A 25,912-nucleotide genomic window follows, 5' to 3' on the forward strand; every position below is an offset into this window, starting at 1 on the left:
TGTTAATTTTGACCCAACAATACTAAGGTTGGTATTAATCAGTCTTAATAATAATACTTCCCTTATCTGTCCTGTCGGGTTTTTAGTTTCAAGTACTTCAGGCGTGGCATAATAGGAGAAATAAAAATGTTGGGTTTCCCAAGTTTTTTTTTTAAACAATTGATATGATACACTTTAAAAAGATATTAGAGATGTGCCAGCTAATTTTAAGTGTTTGTCAAATCCCACGGTATTTCAAGAGCATATTTGCATTTTTATCAAAGAAGAAATTATTTTGAAATGTTTGTACATATGGAAATCTACGTTTGATTTTGTCCATTTGCCTTCTCTTCGGGGACTGCTGTTCATCAAGTCCAGGATATGTTATTTGCCTTTTTGATGGATAGTGTCTAGAAAGTGCGAATTCTAAATTGTCTACATTATATTGTTATAGCATAAATAACATTTCACGTACCTTATGATGTCTAGACTTAAAATGTATACTCACCCACTCTAATAACATTACATGACACTTGTTATAGCTAAATTATTTCAGTCAGCAGAATTAGGTAAACTTAGGGCCATATTTATACTTTTCGACGCACAACTGCGCCAAAGCAGTTGTGCGTCAAAAAATCTAACGCCATTCTGAAGCGCCATGCGGGCGCCGTATTTATTCAATGACGTTAGCCGGAGTTAGCCGGCGGAGCTGCCTGGTGTGCGTCAAAAAAAATGACGTACACCAGGCAGCGCCGGCGTAGGGGAATATGGAGCTTGGGCGTCAAAAAATGGGGCAAGTCAGGCTGAGGCAAAATTTTTGCCTCAACCTGATTTGCGCCATTTTTTTTTACTCCCAACCCCCATTGAAATGACTCCTGCCTTAGCAAAGACAGGAGTCATGCCCCCTTTCCCAATGGCCATGCCCAGGGGACTTATGTCCCCTGGGCATGGTCATTGGGCATAGTGGCATGTAGGGGGGCACAAATCAGGCCCCCCTATGCCACAAAATGAAAAAAATATATATACTTACCTGAACTTACCTTAAGTTCCCTGGGATGGGTCCCTCCATCCTTGGGCGTCCTCCTGGGGTGGGCAAGGGTGACAGGGGGTGTCCCTGGTGGCATGGGAGGGCACCTCTGGGCTCCTTCCGAGCCCACAGGTCCCTTAACGCCTGCCCTGACCAGGCGCTAAAAAACTACGCCAAAGCGGCTGGATGTCATTTTTTTTGACCCGCCCACTCCGGGGCGTCATTTTCGCCCGGGAGTGTAAATACGGCGCACATGCCTCGGAGTCATTTTTTAGACGGGAACGCCTACCTTGCATATCATTAACGCAAAGTAGGAGTCCACGCTAAAAAATGATGCAAACTCCATGAACTTTGGCGCTAGACGCGTCTAACGCCAGAGTATAAATATGGAGTTTGTTTTGCGTTGAATTTGCGTCAAAAAAACCGACGCAATTCCGGCGCAAACAGAGTATAAATATGCCCCTTAGTTTAAAGCGACCTGACTATACAATAAAGCACATGATAAAACAAACATAAGCATTGTACCCTTAGCATACAACTGTCCTCCATCCTACTCCATATTTGGAGAAATACTGACCGATAGCTGAAAGTGGATTAACCTTTCACGAAAAATGTAGACACTTTACTTTTTGTAACATAAAGTTTGGCCTATATAAGTGATCAAACTCTGGGCCTCATTCCCTGAAATAAACCTGCACTTTTATGTACGTGTACGATTATTTGCTATTCACAAAAGGGTTTACGAGTTTCTGTAGCAATGAGTCTCTGCACATAAAAAGGAACAATCTTTTTTCATGTGCAGAGACTCCACACTCGTACATATACTACTCGTAAATCCCTTTGTGAATAGCAAACAATCGTAAACTTACACAAAAGTGGAAGTTTACTTTTGTGAATCAGGTTCTCTGTGTTCAAATAAAGGTGACAAGAGAAATAGTATAGCAAATAGAAAAACGCTTCTCTTTGACCTTCCCCACCCTCAGGGTGGGACTGACCATTCTGCCACTCTAAGACTTTCCCTGTATGCTGCAGGATAGTGGGAATGTTTTAAAAGCAGGTGAGTCGCCATAACACAATCATTACATTATTGGCCACGTCTAGCCATGGTTTCTAGTAGTGTGGCACTGCTTCGAATATTTTCACCAGGGCTAATGTTCATTTTCAGTCCACACCACACACCTCCTAGTTTGTCACTGACCTCTTTAAAAAAAACTTTATGGTCAATTGCGCATGTTAGGAATTCACTATCTATGCAGACATAACAGTGAATTTATGGACAAAAACATGTAATTCCGGTGGACCATTGACTTCTATTAATCAGGTTCAGTTTCTTTCTATTGACAGAGCACAAATTGATTTATTTTAATTTCAGAAAGCATAGAAGCTCCTTGACTAATGCAACCAGTAGATCTGTATAATTTTAAAAATAGGAACGCAATTGTTCAATTTCTATCCTTAGTACTAATACTTAAACTGATAATATTGATTAATTGATCCATGCTCTTTGTCCCTTTGTAGTAACATTTATTTTTTTACAGTAAAATACATTTGTGCACACTTTTTAATGGAAATTACTTATTTTACTATAAATGGTTACAAATGAAACCCTCTGGTAGTTGTGTGGTTGGGATAATCACAACGCTTCCCTAGCCCTTTAAATCCTAGTGAGCTTACCTCAATTCACCTCCTTCTCTCAAACCTCAAATGAAACAGGTTATCCGTTTTGGCTTTGGAGAATCAAAGCCTTTGGCGAGAATGAGCCCTCCTGCCTGGATCTGAGAATGCCTCTGTATTATTGTAGGCTTTAGATCAGTCAAATTAATTTATTTATCTCAGCCAGCTTATAAACTCCACTGATCCTCGTGAAAAAAACATTGTGCTCTTCAAACAGTGGTTGTGCGCTCATAGTAATCACAATTTCCACCTAATTTAAAGGCCCTCCAGTACTATGTGTAGACAAGAGAGCAGTATTGAGCAGTCAGTAATATCTTTGGTGGTTTCATTGTAAAATAATGTGAAACACTTTGTGCCTGATTTAGAGCATGGTAAACCGTTAATCCATCACAAATGCGATGGATATCCTGTCCGCCTCGTCACCAGAGCTTTATCTCCTAATGCACTCGTAATGAAGAGGATGGGATATCTATCACGTTTGTGATGACTACCAGTCTTTCCAAACTCTAAATCAGGCGTATAGGCTCCATGCCTTCTCATTTTTTTTCTTCTATTGTTACTATTGCATTTTTAATGTAGACGATCTTGTTGAATCGACATCTCCATGGCCTTATTATCGCCCTTTCAATTTTTTACCATGATTTTTCCTTCTGTGTGTTTCTGGTGCAATTCTACCTCGATTTGAGTTTAGGTTGTTAACACTTAAAGTACTTTCCCTTCGTCAACTTTTTCTCCAAGGCAATTCATCATGAGGATAACAATTTTCCAGGTTGTTCTGAAATCCATTTGTATTTGCCTCTGAAACTGAGAACTGTTTCAGGCAAAAGCCTTGGCACTCATTGGCACGAAAGGATTTCAGAACCTTTGAACGAAGGGAGAAGGAAGCCTACAAGCCCACGTGTCTCCCTCAGGAGTGCCAAACGTCTCCACATAGAGAGAGAATCTATCAGCGGTCCCCCGCAGCTTCTGGAGTGAAGCTGGTCCACTGCTAATATTACTTTGCAAGCTGAGTTGATTGGGTAAGTATTAGTCAAAAAATAATCGCGTTCTAGAGAATAATATCTTCTTTATTACTGATTTCATGCAATACACCTTCAGCTTTCCACTGCATATTTAAACTTTGTTCCAATGCATTTCGGAAATCCTGTTCTTTTTAGCATAAGGATATCATAATCATGCAAGCCGTATCGTCTATATATATAGTGCAGTCTAATTTCTACATTGCAAACCAGTAGCAGCTGCTGGCTTTAAAAGTGGTGGACCTAAATGAACATATATACTGTTGTGAAATCTTACCTTGACGTTCACGTTCATTTCAGCCATTAGACTCCATACCCCGAGGTAATCCTGCTCCCTAGCCAATCTAAGAACTGCTCTTACGCTGCTTGTAATATTAAACAGCATAACAACAGGGTTTGGATTGGCTGGGACAGGCAGACCCAACGCTTCCTTGAAGACAGATGGGGCTGTGTCTTTGCTGATGTAGCTCCATGCTAGCCTTCAGTGTGGAAGCTGGAACTGCGCATGTTAGGTTGGCCAGAGCAAAAATACCAGCCAATCTGACATGCGCCACTCCGCAAACAACCTCAGCTGCTTATACTACCCACTCACATCTTTCATGAGAGCACTTTAGCCCCGCCCCATAAAAAGGAAAAATGAATGGAGGTACGGGCAGTTTGAATTAAATGCTACACTAAGGAGCCTGGGAGGTAGTTTCAGCAACAGCTGGTCATCGCCCCTTCACCTCTGTAAAGGAACCACCACTGTTACAAATTATCATAGTTGACACTTCAGGACTGTGAAATTGTAGCAAAAAGCACAAACTTAAAGCCAAACACCATAAACTGTGGCTTGTCTTGATTTGTTAAAATTTGCCTTTACAGGGAATGCCATTTCATGTATTTCCGAGAATTATCTTCCTTGCTTTCAGGTTCACAAAATATTGATTATTTCCAATGCGAAATTCTTCCTCAGATATTCAACTAAGTTTACAAACACTTTGACAAATTTTGAATGCCCTGCAGATAGAATTATGTATCAGCCAAGCAACCTTTAATAAGTGATCTCAAGGCTGCCAGTTTTTGAGTTTCAAGCATTGCAACACATTTCCATTTTTATATATTGGATTTAAAAAGCATATTGCTACCCAACCAGGGTTTCCCAGTGCAGAAAGACTGGAAAATAGATCTATGGTGCCTCAACCAAAGTGAGAACATAAAGAAGCCTTGTTTAAAACTTATTTTTGAAAAAAGCCAGGTTTTAAGTCGTTTTCACAATCCCATCTTTGTAGGAAAGAATTGCGATTGAAGAGGGAAAGGAGGTCCACATATTCATGGCCAGGAACGTTCCCCAATCCTGGCCTGTTTAACTCTCAAACCTGGACAAAACGATGCTGGGAAGAATGAAGACATCTGGTGGGACAACATAAGGAGATCATACAGCTGGGCCACCACCTATTACGGCTCTGTAAACAAAAGAAAAGGTTTTAAACTAGATACATTTGTCTACAGGAATCCAGTAAAGATCCCTCAGTTGGCCAAGATATGAATGTGAGCTGTCGCGTTCTGGATGATCTGTAGACACTAAACAATGGCATTAATCACACTAAGATATGAAATATTTCCATAATCCAGACATGATATATTTACAGCTTGTGTGATGTTTTTTTGAGTCCTAGCCAGTAGAGACCAGAGAAACTCCTCAAATCTGAGAAGGACAAAACAAGAGGTTGTAATCGTATTGACCTGGCGATCAAACTTAAGATGGTTGTCAAACCAAATGCTCAGGTTTTTCACTGTTGTGGATAGCACTGAAATCGGACCTAATTCTGAAGTACCATCACAACAGACACCTTTTATGAGGTCCTGATGATGCTTCTAAAGTCTCAGAGGTCTGAAAATGTTCTAAAATGTTCAACTTTTCAGTTTCTGGAGCAGCTCATCTCGGTCACTTCTAATACTCCCAGGACCTCATGACAACACTTAGGGGCCAAGACTAACTCCAGCAGAGGCCACCAGCAGCGTTCAGTACAAGTGCAGTTACTACTGGTCAGCTGGGCATTTCAGGAAAAGGGCCAGTTGCAACTTGTATTTCTGCAGCCACACAGGATTTCAACCAACTGACCTACTTCTTAGTCCTAGCTTCTGGTGGGAACAGGTCCAGTAGACCCGGTGAAGACCTAGTCCAGTACTTTTTGGTCATCCACATTTTCAGAGAATTTTCAGATAAGCTGTGATGAGGTGCCTCTTTTGTAGAGTGAGGTCGCCAGTTGATAGGGGTGACAAATAATAAGAAAGTTCCCAGGGCCACCCTTTCCCACTATTTCAGTCCCTCCTTCTGACTCTCTTACAAATGGGATATGTTCTACAGAACATCTCTGTGCACCCCTGGGCAGTAGAGCAAAGGGTCTAACCTACACTGGGCATTTCTAATGCCCAAGTGTACAACCAAGGGCAGTTCATAGGCCAGTAACAATGAGACATTACTGTGCATCAAGAGAACCACTAGCCTCTTGCTAGAACCCTTCTCAGGATTTACCTGCTCACTAGGAAGTAGGCCATGCTCCCATCCAATAAAGTGTTTTTTCACCACTCCTTTTGCTAAACTCTTCCTGGGCTTCCTTGCAAAGTACCACAAGCATGGGGCACTTCCCATATGCTTTGTGGAAATCATTCCAGGTAGACCTCCCAGAAGTTAGCAAGCTCTGTAGCTCTGGAAGTGACCCAGACTCTAGCACCTGGTCTGCTCTGGGATCTGCATCCTCCTTCCCCTCTGGAGAACAAGCAATGACATCCATGGATTGAGCTTTTCTGGAGTTTGTCCTTTTCTGCACTGTCCTTTCCTGGAAACTACATTGTCCTTGTCCCTGCAATTCAGGAATAGCCCCAGCCTCCTTTTGAAACTGCTGCACAGCTTGTGCTCGGTTCAACACAGCTGACAATATTCAAGCCAAAAAGTCTTCTGGTTCTGGCACTAAGACAGAGGCAATCAAATTACTGCCCAGTCCAAGAAAACTAGTGTCTTGCTTCTATCTCATCCTTCTGTTAACCCTTGCTGCCTTGCTATTGATTTCCACCTCAACTCAGGCAAACCCTTTGTCCTTGTTACAAGGGAAAATAACCTAGGAGTGAGATACTTCCTGTCAACCACAGTCCAGAAAGCTCCAGTATCCAAATGCCTGGCACCTTTGTCATATTGATACCAACTTCTTGAACAAACCTAATTGTGTTCGGATAAAGGTTCTTCACAGCATCTAGTTCCCTCTTCCAGTTGTCCATTGCCACTAAGTTGAATGCATAAGGGCCCTCTCTGGTTGCTTCCCCCAAGTGTAACACACTAGCTATCACTGGGTGTAGGAGGCTGGCCTGGTTTGTATTGGGTACCTTGGGTACTTACACCTTATACCAGGTCCAGTTATCCCTTGTTAGTGAAATGTAGTAGCGTTCTAGCAGCTTAGGCTGATAGAGGTAGCTATAGCAGAGCAGCTTAGGCTGAACTAGAAGACATACAAAGCTCATGCAATACCACTTATAAGGCCATATGTACCAACTCATTTTCCCATAGACACAGAATGGGTAAAACCCTTTGATACATCTGGCCCATAGTTACACAGTACTTATACACAAGCAAATACAATACTCAGTGTTACCAAAAATAAAGGTATTTATTTGCGTTGACACAGTACCAAAAATATCTTAGAGACAATACTCCTTCTGGAGGTAAGTATTATACACAATATATACACTAGACACCAGAATTAGACAAGTAAATAGTCATAGAACAAGGCGAACAGTAGGAAATCCTATAGAATGCAATGGGAGAAAATAGGTCTAGGGGCAACACAAACCATATACTAAAAAAATTGAATGTGAATCACAAATTCCCCCCTAGACAAGGGTAGTATGTGCAGAATCGCTTGGAGAGTAGGAATACAGTAAAGGTAAGTAAATTACCCCACCCCAGGGCCCAGAAAAGCAGGAGTAAAGTACTGCAGGTTTCCTTAGGACACACTACACCTCGTTTTGGGGATTTTGCAGCAGCCAACCAAGTCTGCAAAGAATGACTGCTGGATTATTGGACCTGAAGACCTTCAAAGTAAGGGGACAAAGTCCAGAAGTCAAAGGAAGTTCCAGAAAGGACAGGAGTCCCTGCCAACCCAGAAGTGGGTGCAAAAGAAGAGTCCCTGGGTAGGCCCCTGGTTAGGCAGAAATGCACCCTAGGAAGATGCCAGCAGGTTTATGCATGATGCAAAATATGTCCCACGGTGTGAAGATTGTTGCAGATGAGATTTTGTGTTGGAAGGCGCCAACAAGTCTTGGCTACGACAAAAGTGTGTTTTTCATCAAAATGGCACTGGATTGACCCAGGAGGGACCTGAGGGCCTCAAGTCTGTGTGAGGAGGAAGTAGAGACTCTCAGCAATATAGAGAGCCCTCAGGATGCCAGCCAGCACCCCCAGAAGCAGCAGGATCCAGGTTCAAAAGAGGTGCAAAATGCAGTAGATGCAGCACAACAAAAGAAGATCCCACACCGCCAGAGAACAACTTAGCAAGTTGAGAGTCACAGGGTGGAGTGCTGGGGACCTGGGCCAGTCTGTGCATGAATGAATTTTGCAAAGAGTGCACAGAGGCCTCAGGAGGCGAAGAAGACACAATACACAGGGGTACTGTCGTTCTTGGGGAAGGCAAGGTCTTACCTCCTTCATGTTGTGTCAGCAGGACCTCAGGACAGTCTATGTCGATAATGCCCATCCTCTGTGTCCTTAGGAGCAGGCTCATCGCCGTGAGTGGAGTCACAGGGTACCAGTCGTAGTCTTGGAAGGTGCCTGCTTGGAGCAGGGGGGTGACTCTGTCACTCCACAGGAGATTTCTTTGGTTCTTCTGGTGCAGGATGAAGTCAGGGAGTTTCCAGAACCTGCACACTGTGGAAACTGTCGTAGTTGCTGACTTGGAGCTGAGGTTGCTGGAATCCTCCTCTATGGACTATTTAGGGTCTCTCCTGTGGGCATTTCACCAGATAATGAATGCATGAGCTCACCAGGGTTCCTCTGCACTTCCCTCTTCGACTTCTGCCAAGGATCGAACGCTGACTGCTCCAGGACGCCTGCATAACCGCAACAAAGTAGCAAGAAGACTACCAGCAACATTGTAGCGCCTCATCCTGACGGCTTTCTTGACTGTTTCCTGGTGGTGCATGCTCTGAGGGCTGTCTGCCTTCACCCTGCACTGGAAGCCAAGAAGAAATCTCCCGTGGGTCGACGGAATCTTCCCCCTGCCAATGCAGGCACCAAACCTCTGCATCACCGGTCCTCTGCGTCCCCTCTCATCCTGACGAGCATGGCCCCTGGAACATAGGAGCTGGGTCCAAGTGTCGTCCACAGTCCAGTGGCCCTTCTGTCTAAATTTGGTAGCGGTGAGTCCTTGCCTCCCCACGCCAGACTGTAATCCTGTTTACTGCGTGAACTGCAGCTGCTCAGGCTTCTGTGCACTTTTGCAAGGCTTCCTTCATGCACAGCATAGCCCAGGTCCCCAGCACTCCGTCCTGCATTGCCCAACTCACTGAGTTGGACTCCGATGTCGTGGGACCCTCTTTTGTGACTCTGAGTTGACCGTTGTCCTCAGATATTCTAAGTGCCTCTTCAGGTGCTTCTGCGGGTCCTGCCTGATTCTGCATGGGCTCTCTGTGTTGCTGAGCGCCTCCTCTGTCTCCTCCTCCAAGGGGCGACCTTCTGGCCCTTCCTGGCCACTGGCAGCACTCAAAATCCTCAACTGCAACTCTTGCAGCTACCAAGGCTTGTTTGTGCTCTTTCTGCGTGAAAACAACTCTGCATCCTCCAACACGCCGTGGGACATCTTCTGACCAAAGGAGAAGTTCCTGGCACCTTCTGTTGTTGCAGAATCTTTGGCTTCTTCCACCCAGAGGCAGCCCTTTTGCACCTTCAAACGAGGTTTAGTGGGCTCCTGCCCCCCCCTGGACACTTGCGCAACTCTTGGACTTTGTCCCCTTCCTTTATAGGACCTCAGGTCCAGGAATCTGTCTTCAGTGTTTTTCAGTCAGTTGTTGTCCTTGCAGAATCCCCTGTCTCAACTTTACTGTCTTTCTGTGGTAGTAGGGTAACTTTACTCCTACTTTTCAGGGTCTTGGGGTGGGGTATCTTGGACACCCTTGGTGTTTTCTTACACTCCCAGTGACCCTCTACACACTACACTAGACCTGGGGCCCATTCGTGGTTCACATTCCACTTTGGGAGTATATGGTTTGTGTTGCCCCTAAGCCTATTGTCTCCTATTGCATTCTATTGTGTTCTACTGTGTTTGCACTACTTTTCTAACTGTTACTTACCTGATTTTAGTTTGTGTCTATATATTTTGTGTATATTACTTTCCTCCTAAGGGAGTATATCCTCTGAGATACGTTTGGCATATTGTCACTAAAATAAAGTACCTTTATTTTTAGTAACTCTGAGTATTGTGTTTTCTTATGATATAGTGCTTTATGATACAAGTGGTGTAGTAGGAGCTTTGCATGTCTCCTAGTTCAGCCTAAGCTGCTCTGCTATAGCTACCTCTATCAGCGTAAGCTGCTAGAACACTACTAATCTACTAATAAGGGATAACTGGACCTGGCACAAGGTGTAAGTACCATCAGGTACCTACTATAAGTCGATTCCTCCCGCAGGAAGTCAGTCTGCACCATTCTGGCTCTGGGATGTGTCAACCCAGTGGGCTGTGCATCAAAGGTCCGGTTGCAACGCTGGCACTGCATCGATCTCCACTCGGGGAGCCGGGCTGCATCGTTCCGGTTTAGTGATGCAGTGATTCTTTCACCGCTAGGCAGGCTGTGCGTGTATTCTGGCAGGCTGTGCATCGATTTTCACCGCACAAGGAGTTCCTTTGCAGAGATGAAATCTTTTTTGCCCTGAGATTTCAGGAAACCGGGAGCAAGCTCAATCCAAGCCCTTGGAGATCACTTCTCGGCAGATCCACAGGCCAGCAAGGCAGCAGGGCATCAGCAAGGCAGCAGTCCTTCACAGCAAAGTAGTCAAGGTGAGTCCTTTGGGCAGCCAGGCATCTCCTCTTGGCAGGTAGCAGGGTCTGGTTCAGGGTGTCTGTCCCAGGAAGGTCTAAGTTGGTAGGGTCAGGGACCCAGTCGAAATACCCCAAAGTACCTTTGAAGTGGGGGATACTTCAAATAGTGGTTTTGAAGTGCACAAGGTCCCCTTTCAGTACAACCCTGTCTACAGGGTCCCAGTAGGGGGTTTGGCAGTCCATTGTGTGGGGGCAGGCTACGGTCCTTTGAAATGTAGGTGTCAGGCCCACCACTCTTCCAGACCAGGAAGATCCATTCATAATTTAGGAGCTTTTCACCACTAGGGCATATAAAACACAGGTAGATGGCCTACCTGTTACCTACATAGCACCCTGCCCTGTGGGTTATCCAGGGCCTACCTTAGGGGTGACTTATATTTAGAAAAAGGGTAGTTTCAGGCTTAGCAAGTACTTTTAAATGCCAAATTGAAGTGGCAGTGAAACTGCACATACACACAGGCCTTGCAATGGCAGGCCTGAGACATAGTTAAGGGGTTACTTATGTGGGTGGCACAATCAGTGCTGTAGGCCCACTAGAAGCATCTAATTTACAGCCCCTGGGCACATGCAATGCACTTTACTAGGGACTTGCAAGTAAATTAAATATGCCAATTGGGTATGAGCCAATGTCACCATGTTTTAAAGGAGAGAGCATATGCACTTTATTACTGGTTAGCAGTGGTAAAGTGAGCAGAGTCCTAAAACCAGCAAAAACTGTGTCAAAAAGTTGAGGGAGGCAGGCAAAAAGTTTGGGGTGACCACCCTAAGGCTGTTAGGTCTAACAGTCCATGTGTCTTTCATCAGGTCCAGCGCTAACATTTTTGCCATGTTTCCATTGTACAAACGTGCCATTGGGGGTTGCAGTCTTAGCGCCCATCCTGCCTAAACATGCCCATAATTGTAGGCTGGATTTTCGTCTTTTGTTGGGCCACTAACCCAAGTCACTTTTGCGATGTAGGTGGTGGTAGACTCAATTTATTTTATGGTGCAGTCACTGTATGCTTTGGTGTCTCCATCTGAGTCTGAGTCTTCCTGTGCCATTCTGAGGTCACTGAGGTGGGTAATTCCGGCACACTGCTGTGGACAGGGCTGTTTTGCATGAAGATGTCACCCACTTCTTTCTCACTTTCCACTGTAATGTGACCAGTTGTAGTTGAAGTTTCCTGGCTCTCCTCATCTTCACCACAATGACCAAGTTCAGAAATATTTTTAAGGTGTTCCTTCCACTGGGATTTTGTGACGTTTTTTCATATGGGACCAGGCCAGCCCCCTGCAATTGGGCATCTAGTGTTACCATCCTAGTGTGGTGGTAACACTAGAGAAAATACTAACATTGTTTCAGCAATACAAGACACGAAAATTAACTGAACTATAAAAAAATTGCAAAAACAGTACACACATTCTCCTATGCGATCAAAAAATATTTACCATGCAACATATACACTTTTTTCAAAAATAAAAATGAAATGCAAAAAAATAGCCAACATTTTTAATTTAATCCAATGCAATCCCTGCCCTAAATGAAGTTTTAAAAGCAAATGCCACTGAAATATTTATTTTGTGCACTGATGATTGCTAGTACTGGGCCTACTAGCTAGATGGCCCTTTGGAAATCTAGGCCACATAGTAAAATAATATTGCAAATGTTACAAACATGTAGAAAAGGATAGGTGCTGAGCTGTTAAACAATTTTCCTTCACAAAAGATGAAAAATCATTGAAATGCAAAATAAATAATAACTAGGCCCATACTTGAACTCAAGGCAACCCACCACTATAACATTTTTAAACTCAAATTAAAGTACAGAGAAATACTGATGCATGCCCAAGCAAACAAACACCACCCCTATTCAATAGTTTTTTTTACCTTACCTGTGTGATTTCAAAAAAACAAAGTCCTTAAATCCAAAGGAATTTCCAGGGGATAAAAAGAGTGATCACAAAAGAAAGGCTTCTTAATCTAAAGAACAACTTAAAGGGTCAATTGGAGAAGAAAATTATCTCAAACACACTTTTTTTTACTAGATTTAGATATCTGTGGAGTAGAAAATCTTCTTCAGGTGCATTCGCGCTTGCGAGTGCTACAGTTTTGGCTGCCATCGCGGCTAGAAGAAGCACGAGTAAATGTGAAGTCTTGCTTGTGTGGCTGGAAGCAGCGCGATCGAACGCAAAGTTTTGCGCATGGTCACTAGCAGCCTGGGAGTATCATGGTGCTCATGAGAGAATGCCAAAACCCGAACTCCACAGTACTATGAGTAGCGCAAAGTGCGTGAATTCTGCAAACTCTGCCGATGGAGCAGATTTCTATGCCCAGGCCTAGAAACTAACAGTCTTTGCAGTCCTGGTTGCAGCATGGTCTTGGTGATCTTATTTTTTTTATTTTTTATTGAGCTCATGCAATTTCATCATACAAAATACCTTCACAAAAAATATACTTTCTGACAATGCTTACAATAGAGTGCAAACCGTCATAATAATTCAAGAAAAGTGCTTCTTGTGAAGGCCGAAGTGCCATCTGCAATAAGCGCAGCCAAAATAAAGCTTTCAGACCTAATACGGGGGGATGTAACAGAGAATGTACCTTCATTAAAAAAAATATACATTCTGGCAATACCCAGAGTAGAGTACAGTCAGTCAAAATAGCTCAGAAAAAGTGATTCTGCTAAAGTGGCATATGCTATGTGCAAACAGCATAATCAATATTAACCAAAAGCAGAACAAATAATGGAGAATAAATGACATATCCTTAAAGTAATCTCAACCAGATGCACAGTAATATATGAAACCTATATCATTCCCTATTTTCTGTTAACCAACCTAGAATAAAGTGCCATGTGCCAAAAGGTGAAACCTATAATCACCTGGCAATAAAGTGCAGTATATATCCATGAGTTGCTAAAACACAGAAAAGCCTTATTACAATTCAGGTACAATAGAATACATTGACTGCATATAGCAAAAAGTGGTGATAGATGCATTGCAATAGTTTGTAGTAAAATAATCAGATGTATTCCATGAAAGATTACCCTTTATATATTTTAAGAGTTGAAAATGCTGAACACCCCCACCCCTGGGACCTTTAATCAATTCAGGAGCTCGTGATCAGACCAGATTGCTGGAAACATATTAAAACACCCAACACGTTTCGCATAGGCTTCCTCAAATTTTCTCGTTCTGGCCATTTTCTCCCATCACCTCTGCAATGTAGGGACCTGGCTAGTCCTCCAATTGTTGAGTATTAGTCACCTAGCAACTCCTAATGCAATTGTGATATAGTGCTGCCCTGCCTTATTAATTCTCTGACTATCCTTAGAGACCCCAGATCGCTCTAGGCTAGCCTCCGGGACAACCGTGTTTATAACTCCCTTACTGATAGCAGAGAACAACCCCTTCCGAAAACTGCAAAATTTAGTGCAAGTGCAAAGTACATGTAGTCAGTCCCCTGTATCATCCCTTTGGCAGCGGAAACATTGATCAAGAACATCAACGTACATCCTATGCAAAACGTGAGGAGTGTAATACACCATCCACCATGAGAGAAAAGCCATTCTCTTAAAATTAGCTGCTCTCAATGACTTATCCCCCATCTCAGAAATAGCCTGCCAGTCATCCTCTGAGACTCTGCAGCCAATTTTCTAATTTATTTTTTCAAGGAACTTGGGAATAATGTCCTGTTTTCAGTGCTCAGCAGTGATCTGTACTAGTTCCCATTCCCTGTAAGCCTTATCTTATTAATGAGCACATACCTGGGGTGACTCCCGACTTAAATCATAGGAGTGCAAAAGAAAATAAGTTAGCTGAAGAAAACTCCACCCAAAGTTGTCCCCTTGGTGCCCACATTGCCGCATTACCTCGTCCCAGGTCATTAATTTACCTCTTACCACAAAGGGGGTCATTCTGACTCCCGCCGGACGCGGTCACCGTGCGCCCGGCGGGAGCCGCCAAAATACCGTACCGCGGTCGGAAGACCGCGGCGGGTATTTTGAGTTTTCCCCTGGGCTGGCGGGCGGCCGCCGAAAGGCCGCCCGCCAGCCCAGGGGAAAACGACCTTCCCACCATGAAGCCGGCTCGTAATCGAGCCGGCGGAGTGGGAAGGTGCGACGGGTGCTACTGCACCCGTCGCGTATTAGGACCCGGAGGCCTCCATAACGGCCCACACTCCCTCCACCAGGAATACACGAGACGACAAGCTCTATTCGTTGGAAGAAGTATCTTTTATTTTCAAAAAGACATAATTCAAAATAACTCATAACTTCAACAAGCCAAACATCAAATAGCAAGTATAGCAAGGTTAGTCAACAAAGAAAACATTTTTATTTATATGTTACTGAGAAATTCTTGTGACCATAACCAATCTGACAAATCAAATCAAATCAAATCATTAACATTTATAAAGCGCGCTACTCACCCGTGCGGGTCTCAAGGCGCTAGGGGGGAAAAGGGGGGTTATCGCTGCTCGAACAGCCAAGTCTTTAGGAGTCTCCGGAAAGCGGAGTGGTCCTGGGTGGTCCTGAGGCTGGTGGGGAGGGAGTTCCAGGTCTTGGCCGCCAGGAAGGAGAAAGATCTCCCACCCGCCGTGGAGCGGCGGGTGCGAGGGACGGCAGCAAGTGCGAGGCCAGCGGAGCGGAGGGGGCGGGTGGGGACGTAGAAGCTGAGGCGTCTGTTGAGGTATTCCGGTCCCTTGTTGTGGAGGGCTTTGTGTGCGTGGGTGAGAAGACGGAAGGTGATCCTTTTGCTGACTGGGAGCCAATGCAGGTGTCTCAGGTGTGCGGAGATGTGGCTGTTGCGGGGTACGTCGAGGATGAGGCGGGCCGAGGCGTTTTGGATGCGTTGCAGGCGGTTTTGGAGTTTGGCGGTGGTCCCGGCGTAGAGGGTGTTGCCGTAGTCCAGGCGACTCGTGACAAGGGCGTGGGTCACGGTTTTTCTGGTGTCGGCGGGGATCCAGCGGAAGATCTTGCGGAGCATGCGGAGAGTGAGGAAGCAGGCGGAGGACACGGCGTTGACTTGCTTGGTCATGGTGAGAAGAGGGTCCAAGATGAAGCCGAGGTTGCGGGCGTGGTCTGCGGGGGTCGGTGCGGTGCCGAGGGCCGTGGGCCACCAGGAGTCGTCCCAGGCGGACGGGGTGTTGCCGAGGATGAGGACTTCCGTTTTTTCAGAGTTCAGCTTTAGGCGGCTGAGCCTCATCCAATCTGCGACGTCCTTCATACCCTCTTGTAGGTTGGTCTTGGCGCTGGCGGGGTCCTTGGTGAGGGAGAGTACAAGTTGGGTGTCGTCGGCATAGGAGGTGATGATGATGTCGTGCTTGCGTACGATGTCGGCGAGGGGGCTCATGTAGACATTGAAGAGTGTCGGGCTGAGCGATGAGCCTTGAGGTACGCCGCAGATGATCTTGGTGGGTTCTGAGCGAAACGGAGGGAGGTAAACTCTTTGGGAGCGGTTAGCGAGGAAGGAGGCGATCCAGTCCAGGGCCTGGCCTTGGATCCCGGTGGAGCGTAGGCGGGTGATTAGGGTGCGGTGACAGACGGTGTCAAAGGCAGCCGAGAGGTCGAGGAGAATGAGGGCGACTGTTTCACCGTTGTCCATCAGGGTTCTGATGTCGTCTGTGACTGAGATGAGGGCGGTTTCCGTGCTGTGGTTGGTTCGGAATCCGGTTTGTGAAGGGTCGAGCAGGTTGTTGTCTTCCAGGAAGGTGGTCAGCTGTTTGTTGACGGTCTTTTCTATTACCTTGGCTGGGAAAGGTAGAAGAGAGATGGGGCGGAAGTTTTTCAGGTCGCTTGGGTCAGCCGTAGGTTTCTTTAGTAGGGCGTTGACTTCAGCGTGCTTCCAGCATTCGGGGAAGGTAGCAGAAGAAAAAGAAGAGTTGATGACGGTCTGGAGGTGCGGGGCGATGATGTTGTCGGCTTTGTTAAAGATGAAGTGCGGGCAGGGGTCCGAAGGGGCGCCGGAGTGGATAGAGTTCATGATGGATTTGGTTTCTTCCGTGTTGATGTGGGTCCAGTTGTTGAGGGTGATGTCCGGGGAAGCGGGTTCAGTGGTGTATGGTTGGGTCTGGTGTCCGAAGCTGTCGTGGAGGTCGCTGATCTTGCGATGGAAGAAAGTGGCGAGGGATTCGCACAAATCCTGTGAGGGCGTGACGGCGTTGGCGCTGGCGCTGGGGTTGGAGAACTCTTTGACGATGCTGAAGAGTTCTCTGCTGTTGTGGCTGTTTTTGTCTAGTCTGTCGGTGAAAAAGTTCCTTTTGGCAGTGCGGATCAGGTGGTGGTGTTCGCGTGTAGCGTTCTTGAGGGCGGTCATGTTGTCAGCGGTGTGGTCCTTGCGCCAGGCCTTCTCAAGGGCACAACAAGTTTTCTTTGATTCTTTGAGGGTGTCAGAGAACCAGAGAGGTTTTTTGGTGTTGGTCTGTCGATGCGTGCGTTTGAGGGGAGCAAGGTTGTCAGCGCAGTTGGAGATCCAGTTTGTGAGGTTGAGAGCTGCGTCGTTGGGGTCGGTGGTGAGGGTGGGTTGGTTGGCGGCGAGAGCGGAGAAGAGTTGCTCTTCAGGGATCTTGTTCCACTGTCGACGAGGGATGGGTTGAGTGCGGAGGTGGGAGGTCTCGCGTCGGAATGTGAAGTGGACGCAGCTGTGGTCGGTCCAGTGTAGGGCAGAGGTGTGGCTGAAGAAGACGTGTTTGCTGGCGGAGAAGATAGGGTCGAGCGTGTGTCCGGCGATGTGGGTGGCGGTGTTCACCAGTTGTTTGAGGCCGAGGTTGGCGAGGTTGTCGAGCAGGGTGGTGGTGTTGGGGTCGTTGTTTTGTTCCAGATGGAAGTTGAGGTCGCCTAGGAGGATGTAGTCCGGTGAGGCGAGGGCGTGCGGGGAGATGAAGTCGGCGATGGCGTCACTGAAAGAGGCGCGAGGTCCGGGAGGACGGTAGACGAGGGATCCTCTGAGGGTGGTCCTTGGGTCGGTGCGAATCTGAAAATGCAGGTGTTCAGCGGCGAGGGGGGGGTCTTCGGTGGAGGTGGTGACGCTGATGGAGTCTTTGAAGATGATGGCGACACCTCCTCCTACTTGGTTGGTGCGGTCTTTTCTGGAGATCTTGTAGCCTTCGGGGATGGCGGTAGCGATGTCTGGAGCAGAGGAGGCGTTCATCCATGTCTCCGTGATGAAGGCGACGTCCGGGGCTGTGGAGTCCAGGAGGTCCCAAAGTTCAACGGCGTGCTTGTGGACGGAACGAGCGTTGATCAGGATGCACTTGAGGTGGTTGATGGCGCGTGGGCTTGTGGTCGTGGTAGTTGCGTGGTGGAAGATGCGTTTGCAGGAGTTGCAGGCGAAGGGTCCATGGGTGCGTTTGGGGTGAGCTAGGAAGCAGGTTTTGGAGCGCCCTGGGTTGAGGGCGTGGAGGGTGGTGGGGTCGTAGCGGATCAGCGGGGCTTGGGGGAGCTGGGGACCAGGGGTCGTGGCGCTGGGCGCGGGCCAGGCGCGGACGGGCGCAGACGGGCTTGCCTCTGGCGCGCCTCCGGCGCGCCAGCGGCGTGCCCGCTGCGCGCGCCCGCTGCGCAGTCGCGCAGCGGCCGCCATAAGAGGTAGGAGGGGGGGGGAGGGGTCAGCTGGGGGCGAATGGGAGCTGGGGGGCGGGGGCGTGCAGGAGGTCGCGGCGGGAAAGCGCGAGGGAGGGGGGGGACAGGTAGAGTGAGAGGAGCTGGGGGAGGGGGTTTTAGGGTGGAGGAGGGTGAGTGTTAGGAGGTTTGGAGATTAGGGAGAGAGATAGGAGTAGGGTTGTGAAGATAGGGGAGGGGGGGTTGTAGAGGTGGGTGAGGGAGAGAGGTAGAGTGAGAGGATAGGGAGATAGGTAGTAGAGGGGGTGGCGGGAGGGGGGAGAGATAGAGAAATAGATAGAGAAAATAGATAGAGAAGTCGATAGATAGGGAAATAGATAGATAGACAGATAGGTAGGTAGGAGGAGGTGGAGAGTGGGGGAGTTAGATAGTGAGATAGGGAGCTAGAGAGATAGGAAGATAGGAGGAGTGAGGGAGGTAGATAGCGAACGGGTTAGCTAGGGGTGAGAGAGGGGGAGGCGAGTGAGGGAGGGGGATGAGGAAGGAGCAGGAGGGCAGGCTCGGGGGAAGAAGACGGAGGAGGTAGAAGAGCCGAAGACAGGAGAACAGAAGACAGAAGACAGAAGAACAGAAGACCGGAAGAGCAGAAGAACAGAAGAACAGAAGACAGAAGCACAGAAGATCGGAAGAGCAGAAGAACAGAGAAGAACAGAGAAGAACAGAGAAGAACAGAGAAGAACACAGAAGAACACAGAAGAACCGAGAAGAAGAACACAGAAGCACCGAGAAGAACAGAGAAGAAGAACACAGAAGACCGGAAGAACACAGAAGAACAGAAGGGAAGAACAGAAGAACAGAAGAGAAGAACAGAAGAACACAGAAGAAGATTGCAGAGGGGGAGCGAGGAGGAAGAGACAGAGAGGAGGAAAAGAAGCAGGAGCAGGAGAGAAGGTGAGTGGCGCGGGGCAGGGCGAGGGGCTGGGAGGAGGGGGGTACTTACAGTTAGGTGGGTCTCAGGAACACAGGAACTCGGGAACTTGGAGGAGCTACAGCGGCAGGGGGAGCGACCTACCCTTGGGTCAAGGGTCGCTACCACTGTCGCGCAGCGGCCGCCATAAGAGGTAGGAGGGGGGGGGAGGGGTCAGCTGGGGGCGAATGGGAGCTGGGGGGCGGGGGCGTGCAGGAGGTCGCGGCGGGAAAGCGCGAGGGAGGGGGGGGACAGGTAGAGTGAGAGGAGCTGGGGGAGGGGGTTTTAGGGTGGAGGAGGGTGAGTGTTAGGAGGTTTGGAGACTAGATCCCTTCCTGTCCTGAACCACCATTTGGACCACACAGGTGACCCATGTATCACCTGTATCCATAGGAGGGACGGTTGCCCTGACTACACGGTACCTTGTCCTCCAGTTTCAGGTTCCGCCCCCCCTCCAAACACCAATCAGCCCTGGGGTGTAATGGGGGGAGCCAAGAGCTGGAGCCCCATGTTCTCCCCCAGCGATCTGAGGTCTCTTACCCCCTGATCTGGTGTGTACATCCGCTGGTTGGCTCAGAACTTCAGGATCCTATCCCAGATGTCCTCCTGGGGGCCCCACCTTGGGGACCCCCTCCTATTGTTTCTAGTCACATTTCTTATCTCAATTTCCGCCACAAGGGCGACCAGGGCCCAACAGGTCCTTCGCCCTCCCCACCAAAAAAGAGGCTGCAGGCACAACCTCACATGTCCCGGATAAATTGGTTGGTTCCTTCGTCAGATAAATGAACCTGGACGCTGTGAAACATGCGTGTGCCTTTCAGCAGTTTGTAGGGGATAATCCATAAACGCCCTGGGCCCGTGCAGCGTTGAGGGCGACCAGGGGCCCAGAGTCCTTCGCCCTCCCCATCAAAAAGGAACCATGGGAAAAAAGGCCCCAATGACCTCACTGCATCGGTTCGTGCCCACAACAGAGATATGCACCCTGTTCTTAGCATCTGACTGCACCACCACTAATCCTGTGTCGGGTATTCCCCGTATGCCCTGCACCGGGCAGTACCATGGTAGGCTTACCCTTCCATGACCAAGTCTCACCTGTATACGGCAAAGAGGTCTGGGAACAGAAGTCCCCCGCCCCTCTCCACCTTCAGGACCAGTCGTTGTAGGTGAGCGACACACAGCCCGACGATCACCACTGTGTATGCCGCGCAGCCCATGCCGCCATGGGCTTACGGAGCGGAGGCAACCTGTAAGCCGCCTGCCGGACAAAGGAGTGACTGAGCACTCATAAACCGTCCTGCTACTGAAACAGAAGAAAACAAGCATGAGTGTGTTTTACAGAAGCGAGGCATAAGCGAAGCAGAATAGCATTTGCCAATGCATCACCGGCTGAATACAACGCCAGCAGCAGACAGGGGGCCCCTAGCCGCTTGCTCCTGCTTCCCCTGGGAACATACCGGCGTTTGCCGCCGCGGCAGCCGCCCCTTGAAGAAATGACCAACAAATAACCAGTTGGGGGCTGCAGTTATTCTTGAGTCCGCCGCCCTGTCTGAAGAGAGCCAATACCGAACCCGTTCATATTCACCCGTGTGAAGGCAAACCTTGCTGAGGAAGCACACACCTCTCCAACAGGAAATGGGGGTTGCTGCCTTACAAAATACAACTGCCCACCAACAGGATGCCTTTAAGTCAAATGAGCAGCTGCTTGCCGTGGTCTCAGTAGAATGTTGCTGAAGCATCATAGGGTTCTGGCCGGAACAAGCCTCCTAGGGAGGGGACCACGGGGGTTCCAGGGACAGGGCGAGAGAGAGACGGCCCGATAAGATGAGGGAGAGAGAGACAACCTGCAATTGACTCAGCGAGGATTTGCATATGCCCCCCGCTAGGCTTGCATTGGGCCGGGAGGGGCTCGTGTAAGCTGTGCAATGACCCTTGCGATGTGAGTGCAGTCATGCTGGCGCACATCGGTGCCCCACTGCCAACACCACCTTGAAGAAACAGTGCCAATTCACGGAACGAATAGATATGAATTTGCCACACATACCTATGAACCCAAGGGCAAGGAACTAAATAGGTAACATACGATACCTCTATGAATTGCCTGATTCACTTACGGACTCACAGTAGCTTGGTTACTGTAAAATTGGTATTCATTGTTCTGACCTCAAAAGGATGAACGGGTGGGCTCCCAAATGAAAAGGTATCTCACCCGCCATAGGTGAGAGATAGGGTGGCCCGGGGCAGGAGCCCCCATCCCCCTCAATTCGAGCCACTAAGGCAATGAAATATGTTCATGTTTCAGCCTTTCACCCCGCGATGCAACCAAAGGTCAACAGAAGCTCCAAGATGCAGACATTGTGGCACCATCAGGGTGCTACGGAGCCTTCCCACACTATTTTTTGCCAGACCTTCCTTAAGTGCTGGTAGTGCATGCGCCCCGGCTGTGCCTACAGGTAATAATGCAAGCCCTAGCTGGTCAAGCTATCCCAGCCCCAGGAGCCCCCTTAGAGATTCTGTATATGACTGGGGTTCTTTTTCTACTGCCCAGGCTTTAAAGGTTGGAGAACACCGACAGACGCAGAGTAGCATCATGTTCTAAGCAAATCCTGTGGTGAGCCATTTTAACTTGGCACACTAAATTACCTATATGTAATGCCCCCTCAAATTATTGCTGAGGAAAATTGTTCCTGTTCCAAGAGAGTATTTGGTGCCAACATTGCCCTTTTGTGAGGCCTAACCGCTGACCTCGTCCCTGCCCCTAGTTTAAAGCAGGGATCGGGGATATACATTATTGCTATGTATTAATGCTTGCATGCGACCAAGCCCAGCCCCCTACATGCTCTCCGAATTAGAGTTTGCTAACAAGGAAGACCTACCCCTTGATTGAATTCAATGCTTATTAATTGGAAATGCCTAATTCAGTTGTACCATTCCATCCACCTGATGGTACTTCTCACACACTTCTGCACATTATGAGAAGCGATGAGCCGAAAGGAACAGTACATAACCACTGGCACAAATACCTATTAACTACTTCTCCTGTTACATAAGCGCCCAGACAATAGTTCCATATTACCTGAGAACCCGTGAAATATTGTTTTTTCCGAGCATTCCTGCCTATGAATGTGACGGTTCTATATATATATATATATTTGTATTTATTATTTATTATTATTATTATTATTTTTCATTCTTAATACGTTGGATTCAGTGTACCCCTGTGCTCACTTACTGCACCCCACCTGGAGCCTGCATGGTTCCTTACCAGTGCTAAGATGACCTACATGACTTTAGCAACTGAACATTTTATTTGTCCCCTCTTCATACACTCCTCATTGAATTTTCACCTGCAAATATCCACATTAGAATCAGAATGACCAGCAATTAGCACGGCCGGTATCTCCAACCTGCTGCTCCCGGAAGTATTGGTCACTAACACAGTTTTGGGACAACTGATGAGACTGTGTAATAAAAGCCCAGGACAAACCACTGCTTCCCATGAGGAAATGCTGCGACGAAAAGGCCCCATCACCCCTTAGCACCCTTGGGAACAAAGCACCTCCAGCCTGGGGACTTTCGTCCCTCCCTAAGAAACAGCGAGGCGTCCCGTCTGTTTCGCCGAGAAGGTGAACCCCTGATAAGAAAGGCGCTAAATCTACACTCGGGAACAGGGATGCTGTTAAAGGATATATGTCGACCCATCACCAAGGATTCATACAGTATGTGTGTTGATTAAGAAATGATTCTAACCTGAGATCAAACTACCTCAAAGGAGAGTACTAAGTTCAAAAGAAACTGTAGACCCAATGTACTTACGCGTAAAGTAATTGCACTTGATGATAATTCATAGCACTATTTATTTTGTTGTTACCTATGAAAGGATGTGACTGTTCATTAACCAGCCAAAAGAAGGAGAGAAATGCCTTTGTTAACTAAGAAGGAAGCGTAGTCTGGGTGAACTTAGATTGCCCATGCACATCCAGTGCGATCTATCAGACACCATAACAATGCCCAGAACACACGATGGTACGAACCCACCTTCCCATACTCCGATTCATCTTTCAACCAGTTTACGAAACCCCTGCCGCCCCAGGGCCCTAGACCTTGCCACTGAGCTATAGCTCCTTAAAGTGCAACTAAACCCAATAAAGTGAAAATCTTCCCTAGGGAAAGACCGCCCTTCCCGCCATTTGCCTATGGTGAGAGTATCAGCTATTGTGTTTTTTTTTTTGTTTTTTTTTTGGGGGTTACTCCAATAGCAAAAGCTATTGTTTCGCATACATATCATAGGCCATATGCCTAAAATTGCTGCTAAATTTTTACCCGACAGCATTCCGTAGCTCTCAACCATACCGTGCTGCGTACTAGCAAACAACACAGCACAGGCACACCACCTAGTTGGGTGTCTGTCCACACGTTTGCTACAACACTTTCCATTGACCATGACTAATTCTGCACTTAAGAAGACCAAGCACCATAGGGCGAACTAGAACAGTAAAGGTGCCCTCTTTTGGGTTGGTAGCCATGAAATTACCACACATGCTCCCCTATGATCACCAAGTACCCGTAGTCACCGGTACCTGTCTTAATGACCGTCATAACACCCTCCCAGCCCAGTATGACTGCTGTGAGGTATCCCTGGCAGCATCCATTACGCGCAGCAGTTATCAGATCGCCATGATTAAAACCACTATGACAGTAAAGAGGCTATAACAAATAGAATATACTCAAGGAACCGTTGAGATTTTTTCCTCAGGATCTCCTCATATGCGGCAGGCGCTTTAGCGCCCCAAACCACAGCGCTCCAAACCAAACACCATACTTCCAAAAGGCTGCTAGGGCAGCTGGCGCCCCGCCTCGCAAGCCAGGGAGCGCGCCCCGCCTATGCACGTGTTCGGGGCCCCTAATGGAAGCATTAGATGTAGGAGACCAAACAGATCGGAGACTGCCCCGGAACATGGCCCTGAATTCTTATGCTTGATTGACATAGCATTCGAGAGTACTACCGTGAAATTGCACTGTAGATCGATACGCTGCCCATAGCACCGCTGAAAGTTTAGTGAATTAGAATTCTTGTAAACCTGTCCCTCTCGTTACTGAACATGTTACAATACAGTCAAACACACAGAATGACCAAGGCAACCTTTTTTCAAAAATTTCAAATTTTACAAGCGCCTCAGGCATGTGTGTCCTCCACTATTACACCGTGTTAAAATTGTGCAGGTTATCAGTTAAAAGATAATGCAATTACTCCATATGAGGTACGAGCTCACAAACACGGCCTGGCTCAGTGCAGATATTGCTGTATAAGCAACACGCACTAATTGCGCCACTGGGACTGACTTCACAAATGGGAATTTAACAACCACAAAGGACCTCACAAAGCGACCCCGACAGCCTCCGGCGACCTGCCCCGCAAAACGCTTATACTTTAATGGCGGTGGCTGAATTCGGACCCCTGTCCCTGGTTGCTTCCTACACCAAAGGCACTAGACTTGGCCACGAGCTAAAGACTCGACGGGGAAGACAAACCCTACCCCCACGCCAATGTGCTCCTGCCGAGAGCAATCCCAAACGGCAAAAAAAAAAAAAAAAACGCGCCTTGATTACGACTCAAAAGCTACGCTACCCACCGTGCGAAGCTAACAATATAGTTGCCGGAGCATTTTTCAGAGGAATGCGACCCTTAACCCCTAGTCGACTCGCCCCGCACGGCGCTCGCCGTGGAAAGCAGTCTGTTGGAGAAATCCAGCTTTGATTCCCTTATTCCCCGTATAGCCAAGGGCCGCGCTATCGCAGGAGCTACAGCTACACCCCTACACAACAGCGCGCCCGCGGAGACTCACCCGGTCCAAACTGGAACACCAGGCACGACAGAAGTACCCTCCGATCCAGTCCACAACAAACGGGGCCGCCTGCGTGCTTCCTCGACCGCACACCAACAGGGAAATACAATCGCGGGCCGCACGCCAGGTCCCGCCGCCGCACCTCGGAAAAGAAGGTCTAGCCTTCTTGGGGGGGCCCTTAAATAGCCCCCCACCGGTATGCGGCGGCCGGAACCGGCGCACGGCGAACGTCGGCCGCACGACATGCCCCCTGCATGATGGACTTCCGCCCCAACGCCTCACGAGGCGTCAGGGCGGACATCCGGCCGAACTCCAGCACCCCCGGCAGAAGGAGAAAGGCGGGGGGGGAGTGCCCCAGGGCCTTGGAGGCCCCGTGTCCTAACGAGACGCGCCCCCCCACTGCGGAGCGGGCGCTCTTCCCTTCACTGTCTGCCATGCAGACAGTGAAATACAAGCGGGGCCCTCTTACGGGGGCCCCTGCAGTGCCCATGCCATTGGCATGGGCACTGCAGGGGCCCCCAGGGGCCCCGCGACACCCCCTACCGCCATCCTGTTCCTGGCGGGCGAACCGCCAGGAACAGGATGGCGGTAGGGGGTGTCAGAATCCCCTAGGCGGCGCAGCATGCTGCGCCGCCTTGGAGGATTCTGACGGGCAGCGGAAAACCGGCGGGAGACCGCCGGTTTTCCTGCACTGACCGCGGTCAAAGCGCCGCGGTCAGAATGCCCTAAGGGGCACCGCCAGGCTGTTGGCGGTGCTCCCGTGGTCATTCGCCCTGGCGGTTTTTACCGCCAGGGTTAGAAT

This window comes from Pleurodeles waltl, chromosome 9 (assembly GCF_031143425.1).
Source record: "Pleurodeles waltl isolate 20211129_DDA chromosome 9, aPleWal1.hap1.20221129, whole genome shotgun sequence".
NCBI classification, from domain to species: Eukaryota; Metazoa; Chordata; class Amphibia; order Caudata; family Salamandridae; genus Pleurodeles; species Pleurodeles waltl.